Source organism: Erythrolamprus reginae, chromosome 1 (genome assembly GCF_031021105.1).
Source record: "Erythrolamprus reginae isolate rEryReg1 chromosome 1, rEryReg1.hap1, whole genome shotgun sequence".
NCBI lineage: Eukaryota > Metazoa > Chordata > Lepidosauria > Squamata > Dipsadidae > Erythrolamprus > Erythrolamprus reginae.
Genome location: NC_091950.1, coordinates 287,296,457 through 287,304,995, shown reverse-complemented (window position 1 = coordinate 287,304,995; position 8,539 = coordinate 287,296,457). Strand labels below are relative to the sequence as shown.

General features: G+C 42.2%; 1 protein-coding gene across 4 annotated transcripts in view; it reads left to right on the top strand.

The window, feature by feature from the left end:
- Positions 1–2,291: 2,291 nt before the first annotated feature.
- BACH2 (BTB domain and CNC homolog 2) overlaps positions 2,292–8,539 on the top strand; it is a 233,964-nt gene continuing 227,716 nt past the window's right edge. For 2 of the 4 annotated variants that reach the window (XR_011557394.1, XM_070733211.1), the window contains exon 1: positions 2,292–2,963. The gene's annotated coding sequence lies outside the window, so the exon portion shown is untranslated. Of the gene's footprint in view, positions 2,964–4,499; positions 4,599–8,539 lie in introns of those variants that run through there. The other 2 variants (XM_070733212.1, XM_070733215.1) reach the window with 2 other exon arrangements.

The following is an 8,539-nucleotide window of genomic DNA, read 5'->3' as shown; positions in this document are numbered from 1 at the left end:
TTGCACTACATCCAAAGGAGATTTAATGGAGTTTTGACTTGCACAACCTATGAACCCAAGTAATGAATATCTAATAAACCGTAATTTAGTACAATCTGCAAAGCTGATCAATATCTCCTTGACTCTATGCTTAACTATTTTAACTTCTGTGGTCAATCTTCATGGCTGTTGCAAATTGGTCATATCTGATCCTTCCTACAGTGCAAGTTATTGGACTTTGTTTATCATCATTCTTGGCTTCACTGTTGGCATGTATCTCAGAAACATAGAAACATAGAAGACTGACGGCAGAAAAAGACCTCATGGTCCATCTAGTCTGCCTTTATACTAGTTTTTGTATTTTATCTTAGGATGGATATATGTTTATCCCAGGCATGTTTAAATTCAGTTACTGTGGATTTACCAACCATGTCTGCTGGAAGTTTGTTTCAAGGATCTACAGTACTACTCTTTCAGTAAAATAATATTTTCTCATGTTGCTTTTGATCTTTCCCACAACTAACTTCAGATTGTGTCCCCTTGTTCTTGTGTTCACTTTCCTATTAAAAACACTTCCCTCCTGAACCTTATTTAACCCTTTGACACATTTAAATGTTTCGATCATGTCCCTCCTTTTTCTTCAGACATATGCATACCTTTGTAAATATATAAAACCACAAGTTCTGTATGTCGTAAGGTTAAGAAGCACGCTCTCAATAATGAAATACTAGTTATGGAAAACCAATGATGCAATAAAGAGGATAGATTATTGTGTCATTGCAAAAAAGCAGGATCTAAAATAAAAGAATTTATATGGGCAGAATAGATGGGAACATGTCTTTTAAGATGATGCCTGCCATCTGCTGGCATTGTATGATGATGCATACATGTTGCTGTTGCAGCAAGAGATGATGATCTCTTCCAAGTGAAGGAATGCCTACTACCCATGATGTTAATATCTTAAAAACAAAGTTCTGGTATTGGTTAATGAAAATTAAGCAAACAAATGCCTTGCCTATTTTTAAAGAAACCTTTATAATATAAACTGTAACAAAGCACATCTAATTTATAAATTGAAGAACTTTATGGCAGGTCTAAAGGTCCAGATTCTAATGGGCCAGAAAACCTACTTTTTCTAGTTAATTTTCTAGTTAACTCCAACAATTTGGAGCCTTAGACATTTTTCTATCTTGGTTTTGGCTTAGCCCATTGCTGTTGTTGTTAATCTATTTTTTGGGGGGGGGGATTTTTTAAAATCTATCCATTTAGAATAAGTCCTTACAAAAGTGGCCAGAATGAATATGTATTTATGCCGTTGATGTTTATTATCCTAACCCTTCTCCATTTAGATTGATTTTTATTAGTCATCAAGACATCTCATTTACTGTACTACCATTTATTGCTTTGGTTTATTTTATGCTGAGTCGTTTTTATTAAAAGTGTTTAATTGATGCTGAAGACTATTAAATCATGCTTTTTATTATTATTCAGAGGAAAGCTGTCATTTGGAGCCCAGTGCACAAATGCTGAGACCATGCTGTTGGCAGACTCACACAATTATTTTTATTTTATTGTATTTTATTATTCATGTCTGGTCATTAAAAAAACCCGAATATACATTACCAGAAGGTGAATTTGATCAAAGGTTGAGAATGATCGCAAACTATCTTAGTGGGTTCTTTGTGGAGCCCAAAAATATTCCTGAGAATAACCCTACAAGGCTGTGATTTATTTTATAGTATACCGGGTTTTTAAGTTTTCGATTAAAATAAATAAATAAAAATGTCAGTCGGGATATAGAACCTTCCAAGCAACAAAGGAGCTGAGGAATATTAGAGCCCATGAGCGCAACGTTGCCTGTATCTACATCAAAGAACCAAAGAAAACTAATCGTGGTACCAAAGCGGCATTAACAACGATCTTTCGGGTTCTCTCTCTGACAGAGCATCGCAATCGAGCTTTCCTCTAACTGCATGCAGCGGGGGTGTCGGGTTTGTAGGGGGAGAAGGACTACAATTCCCAGTATGCCCCTCAAAGCTGCACGAACACAAAAGGAGGAGGGAGCTGAGAACGATGAAGCGTCGCGCCGGAGAATCTGGAGAGAGGGTGGTGCGCATGCGACAACGAACCGCCGGAGCGAACTTTCCACGCAAGGAGCCCCTATTCTCAAAGCAGGTTACGCCGGTCCGGGGCCCATCGCCTCCCCGCGAGGAGCAGGCGGTGCGCGATTTGCGCACCGTTGTTGTGAATGGGGGAGAAGGCGGGGTTGAGCCTTACTCTGCGTATGTGTGTGTGTGTGCGCGCTCGTGTGTGGCGGTAGTGGTGGCGGCGGCGGCGGGAGGAGGATGATGTCAGCCTGCGAATGTCAACAATGTAGCGATTGAGGCGAGTAGGCGGCGTTCCTTTGGGAAGAGCGCGAGCCACGGGGAAAGAGTCCGCGCAGCCGAAAGAACGGGGGGCTTTGCAAGAGCAGCGCCGAGCCGCCGCCGCCGCCTTGTGCAGAGACGGTCCCCGAAGCGCTCCCGCGACAGAGCCTTTTCTGCCTGGCTCCCCTTCCCACCCACCCCCCACTCTCTCTCTCTCTCTCCCCTCACCCTTCTTTACTGCAGCCTCCGCCTCCTTGTTTCTCCTCCAGTTTCCCTCTCCCACCTCCCCGCCCCCTCCCTTTTTATATGCATATGTGTTCCTTTCCCCCTTCCCTTGGCCCCCCCTTTTCTCTGCAAGACTTTGCCTCGGGAAGCAGCAGCAGCAGCAGCTGGGTTTGTTTTTGGTCGCCGCTGCTCCTCCCGCTCCTGCTGGTTCGTTGCAAAGCGGACGGCTTGTGACACTCTCGAAGCACGCTTTCGACAGAAACCACCTCAGCAAACCGGGGCCCTCAAAAGAAGAAGAATAAGAAGAATATTATTATTGGGGTCTCTTCGCCCCTTTTCCAAAACACTGGCGGGAAACACTGACGCGAACCAGCCAAAGTTACGGTGCTAGAGGTGAGCCTTCCCCTTCCCCTCTCGTCCCGTTTCCCGCTTTCCTCCCACCTCCCCGCCCCCCTGAAAGCTGGAGGTGAAGTTCGGTGTTGTCCTGGGTTGCTTTTTTGTGTGGTGTGTGACGGCAACACAAACACAACACATGGTTTTGGCTCGCCGGGAGATGCGCCTGTGGTGGGGTCGGTGAGAGGAGCGACGCTTGGACGTGGCTTGGACAAAACCCGCTTCGGCCAGTGCGGCTCGAAGTCTCCAGCCCCTCTGCGGACGGGCTCGACCGGCGCCGATTGAGTTTTTAATACTAGCGGGACCTACGGAAGAGCAGCTTTTCTAAGGGAGCGGGGAGGGTGTGTATGTGTGTGCGGCGGGGGAGCGGATTACGGCGGGTCGGTTTTAATTGCATTAAAGCTTCTCCATCTATCCCGTCGCGCTGGAGTAAAAGTGATGAGTGAGAGAGAGAGAGAGTAGTAGTGAAAGCCGAGGAGAGAGGGGTGGCTGTTTTGAAGGAGCCTGCAGGAGGAGGAGCTCAGAATAGTAAGTCTGGCATCAGAAGGAATGGTGTATGTGTGTGTGTGTTGGGGGGTGTCAGAGAAACCGCTCCCCCCCACCCTCCAGCAGCTGTCAGGTTGCGAAACCCTTTTATCCAAAGGGGACGCTCTCTACCTACCGTTGCGAGCAAATGAGAGCCGGTCGTTTTTTACCCTCCTGCCTGTTTGGTCCCTTGTAGTTTCGGGTCCTTCTTATCTGGAGGACTTCGGTTAATGGTCGTGGCGGATCTGGGGAAAGAAAGGGGTGGGAAAAGCTCGCCCAGTCTTAAGACAGGAGTTGCAATTAAAGAAAGGGGCTGGTGTGTGAAAGGGAGCTGCTCGGATTCCTTGGCTAAGAATAATAGGGGGCGGCTGTTGGAGAAAGGAAGAGGGGGAGAGTGCGTTTTGTTTATTATTCACTCAGGATGGCTAAATGCTTCCTGCCAGATAACCCATTCAAGCTATCCTGCACAGGCAAATGGCACATAAAGCCAGCTTCCTTATTCCTGGGGTTCTCCCATAAGATTTCCCTATTCACATTCTGAGATGCATTGTGATGTCAGTCTGGTCAATGCTGAGTTCCTTCACACACACACACACACACCACTTCATGTGGAGGTGAGGCTACAATGCTTTACTACACCTTCAGTCTTTGGGGTGCATAATGTGAAAGTAAGGATCATTGGAAGAGAGGATGAAATGTGCAAAAATCAAATGCTGCTCTTGTGTGTTTATAAAGATGGATTGTTTTTTGGAGCTTGTTTATTATTATCCTTGTAAGCATTCTTTCCTTTGGCAAGTGCTGTTGGGGTGTGTGTGTAAGTAAGTATGCTTACTCAGGCATCCGCCACTGATTGCTGAGTTTTTGATGTATTGATTAGTTAAAAGAACTGAGCTGCAAAGTGATTTTAATTAGAGGAAGCATCTTTGTGAGTACTTCTTGTCTTACAATAGGCAGTCTTCAGTTTTTAATTGTGGCTTCTCTATCACCTTAATCTGTTGAGTTGCACAGCAAAGGGTAATTACTTCCCACTGCAATATCTTCCTTGCCTCGTGGGATGTTTGAAGAAGATAATGCCTAATGAAAGACTCTGCCTTTCCCCCACTGACTCAGGTATAAAGTGAGAGATGTTAACTACAACGATTTTCCCAGATTATTACAAATGTAACATATAAACCACATAGCTAACTCCAGTGCCTGTTATGAATCGTGCTTCACTTTTTCTGGAACAGGTTACTTTTGTAATATGGCGACTGTCTTTTTAAAAATGCTTTTAAAATAAAATTTGAAAGAATTCATCAGGCTTTTAATAATGGAAGTCCACATAAATCTGGAATAAACTTTTAAACTGAGGCAACAGTTGGAAACACAATGTTAGAAAATCATAGCGAAAAGTAATTGTGACCTGTAGCATTTGCAAGCTAGCATGTTATGTCATTTGAAGACAGGCTAAAGTCCATACATTGGACAGCACATTGAAGTCTTATGCAAATTCCTAGACCCCTACACTAGACTCCTGGAGTCTAGTAAATTAATGCCCCCAAATTAGGGAATATTTTTGTACTAGAAGATAAAACCTGGATTGATTTTACTAGGAGACAAGTAAAACTAGAAATTAAAGTGGAAGCATTAATAATGAACATTAACTTCAGTCTTTGGAGTGCTTAACGTGAAAATAAGGATCATTGGAAAACAGGCTGAAATGTGCAAAAATCAAAGGCAGTTGAAAGATAGCTGGGTAATAGAGTTGATGATACAAATATTCAAAAACTCAATTCTTGACAGCTTGGCGAAGTGATATCCATTGGATCTCAAGGAACTGGAGGTGACTGTACAGCAGTAAAGAGACATTTGGGATGTTGTGGAAACACTTGCTACTGTGGCATGGCTTGTTGTCAGGCTAAGCTCAAGGATGGCAAAGAAACAATTGAGTTCTGTCAAGAGACAGAATCTTGCCAGATTGAACCCTTGCTATTCTCACTGTAGCCTGGGAGATTCTGATGGTGAACCTTTTTTGGTTCACGTGCCAAAAGAGTGTGTATGGGTGTGCTAGCGTGCTAGCCCCCACTCATACACACAATTCCTCCTGTCCCCAAGCATGTGCATAGACCTCATTGAAGCCTGGAATATGAAAAAACGGGCAAACTGGAAGTTCGGAAAATGCACTTCCGGTTTGCTGTTGTGCTGTTTTTTGCACTCAGGAAGGTTCAGGGAAGCTTTCTGAAGCCCTAGACTGCAAAAAACAGCACAGCAGGCAAACCAGAAGTTCGGAAAACACACTCCTCCTCCTTTTGGCATGCAAATCAAAAAAGGTTTGCCGTCCCTGTTGTAGTCCATCAAACCAACTCCTCCTCCATGAGCGCCATCTGTTACACTTGCACAGTCACAGAACATAAAAAACCTATTACACTAGAGTAGCTTTTCCTTAAGATCCCAAAATCCCAAGCTACAGTTGCACAGCATCTAAATGTTCTTCATTTGTCTGTGGATTTGTGCAAAGTGCAGAAGCATAACTAAATGTAGTGTTAGCAGCCAAGATTTTAGTATACATCATGTCACCTCTTTAATTCTTATTGTAAGATTTCAGAAAATAGGTCAAAATGTTTGGTGGGTACTAAGTGAGATGTCTATACAGATGTCCAACAAACCACTGCATTACCTACCTTTTGTCCTCCTATGTAATGCTTTTTACTGACTGCTGAATCTACAATCCTGTGTGCATTTACCTGATTGAATCTGTTTAGCACAATTATCCTTAATGTTGAGTAAATATTATATTGCATTATAAATATCCTAAGCTACAAATCTAGTTTTTTGTTGCTGTATAAAAATAAGAATTTAATATAAACTTATGGAATATATTTACTATAAAATATACTTAAATGGAATACACCTAATAAAATATAGTTCCCATGTAACATAGTGATGAAGAAACCAAGGTACTGATTAAGTGGATGTTTTCCTCCAAGGTAGTCATGGGATTTTTCAGAGTAATATTAAACTTTGATTAGCATTACGTCAATGAGTTAGCTGAACATAATATGTATGTCCGCTCCCTAATCATGGTAATCATCTGTCCCCTTGGTTAACAAGAACTGGACACAAGGGAACTTTATCACTAAGCAATGCTGTTGTTAAGCATGTTAGGCAAATCCCACATAGTCTTTAAGTGTGATGTCAAGTGATTGCCATTTGTGACCACCTGCCAGGCTTCCCATTAACTACGCTTATCATTGAAGATTAAGAATGGCGATCATGTGACTGCAGGACACTAATAGCTGCAACATTCATTCAGCAAAACTTTGGTTGCTCAGCAAATGGCTGTTAACCAAGGACTACCTGTGCGCTCAAAGGATAGTTGTTCTATTTTATTTATTTACTAATTGGATTTCTATGCCGCCCCTCTCCAACAGCAGAAGTGTTCTTTGTAACATATTTAAATAACTGGATTTAATTGAAGTTAAAACTTTAAACAAGCTAGAGCCAGCCTTGCTTAATTTGAAAACCATAATTTAAATTTGGGGTAAAATTTTGTAATTCCCATGTGAGATACAGTGTTTGATGTTGTGCTGTGCAGGTGTCCATGGTTACTTTGCTATTTGGTTTCCCACTCCATAGTTATTGACATTTCTAAAAGCCTCCCCCCTCCACATAATAGAGTCTCCCAGTGCAAAACCTAGAGCTGTGGTGGCGAACCTATGTCATGCATGCCTCAAGTGGTACATGAAGCCATATCAAAGGGTATGCAAGTTGTTGCCCTATGTCAGCTCCAGCGTGCATCTGTGCACTGGCCAGCTGGTTTTTGGCCTTCCAGAGGGTGGGGGGAGACCATTTTTGCCCTCCCCAGGCTTCAGGAAAGCCTCTGGAGCCTGGGAATGGGGAAAAACGGGTCCTATGGGCCTATTGGAAATTTGGAGGCTTCAGTGAGGCCTGAACAGCAGGGAAAGGTCAAGGGGGAGGAGTTATGTGTGCATGCGCAGGAGGGAGGACATTGCCTTATGAGTGTTTGCCCAGACGCCCAAACCCTTTTGGCACCTGAGCAAAAAAAGGTTCTCCATCACTCACCTAGAATGTCTGCAGCTCAGGGATCTATAATTGAGAGTGCTCTATAATCCTACTGGAAAGTCTTGCAAGAATAAGATCTTTTAAGAAGTCAATTGCCCAAACTTTAGCTATAACATCCTTTGAAGGCACAACTACAGATAGCAGCTGCAAAATTTGTAGGTAAAGAACAGAGTAAGTAAGGAGAGAGACTTATCTACTTACATTCTCAATTTTGTATGCAAACATGTGTATGACTTAATCAGTACCTGCGTTTCCACAAAAATAAGATCGGGTCTTACTTTCTTTTGGGCCTCAAAATAAGCACTAGGCCTTATTTTGGGAATTGGGTTTGTGTTAGGTTCATTTATAAAAACATGCTAGGGCTTATTTTGGGGCTAAGTATTATTCTCAGGAAAATAGGGCATTTGTCCATGATCCTAGGCATGTGACCCTTAAGATCTACCAGCCTGATTTAAACAGAAATTGTAGTTTAAGCTTTTTTTAAAAAAAATTCCTTGACACGAATATCTTGGTAAATCCAGTGCTTTAACACATGTGTAAATGTTTGGGTGTTTCAGGGTGGGGAATTTGGGGTGGGTGGGGCATTTATTTATTTATTTTGGATTGCTAAATGTTGGGACTGGTTTCTGGGCGTCATGTGACTTTCGTTGTCAATGACAATTTTGTTGTATTGACAATGACAATAAAGTATTTATTTATATTCTATAATTTTCTTGATTCGTTTTAAAACATTTGAAATTGTTTCACCCTTTTGAAAGTCATTTATGTATTTTTTTTTGGCATGGGAATATAATTTGATTTGTGTGAGAATGATAATATAGTATTTTGGACAGTTGGATTAATCTGCATAAATCCATGTGGGGATTTTAAGACAATCTTTATTATAACATGTTAGGGTATTTTATAGTAGTGAAATAAAGTTTGGCAACACAGAGATTTTTTTCAAGGAATGCTGACATTACTAGAAGGCATCGCATCTGCCTCACATT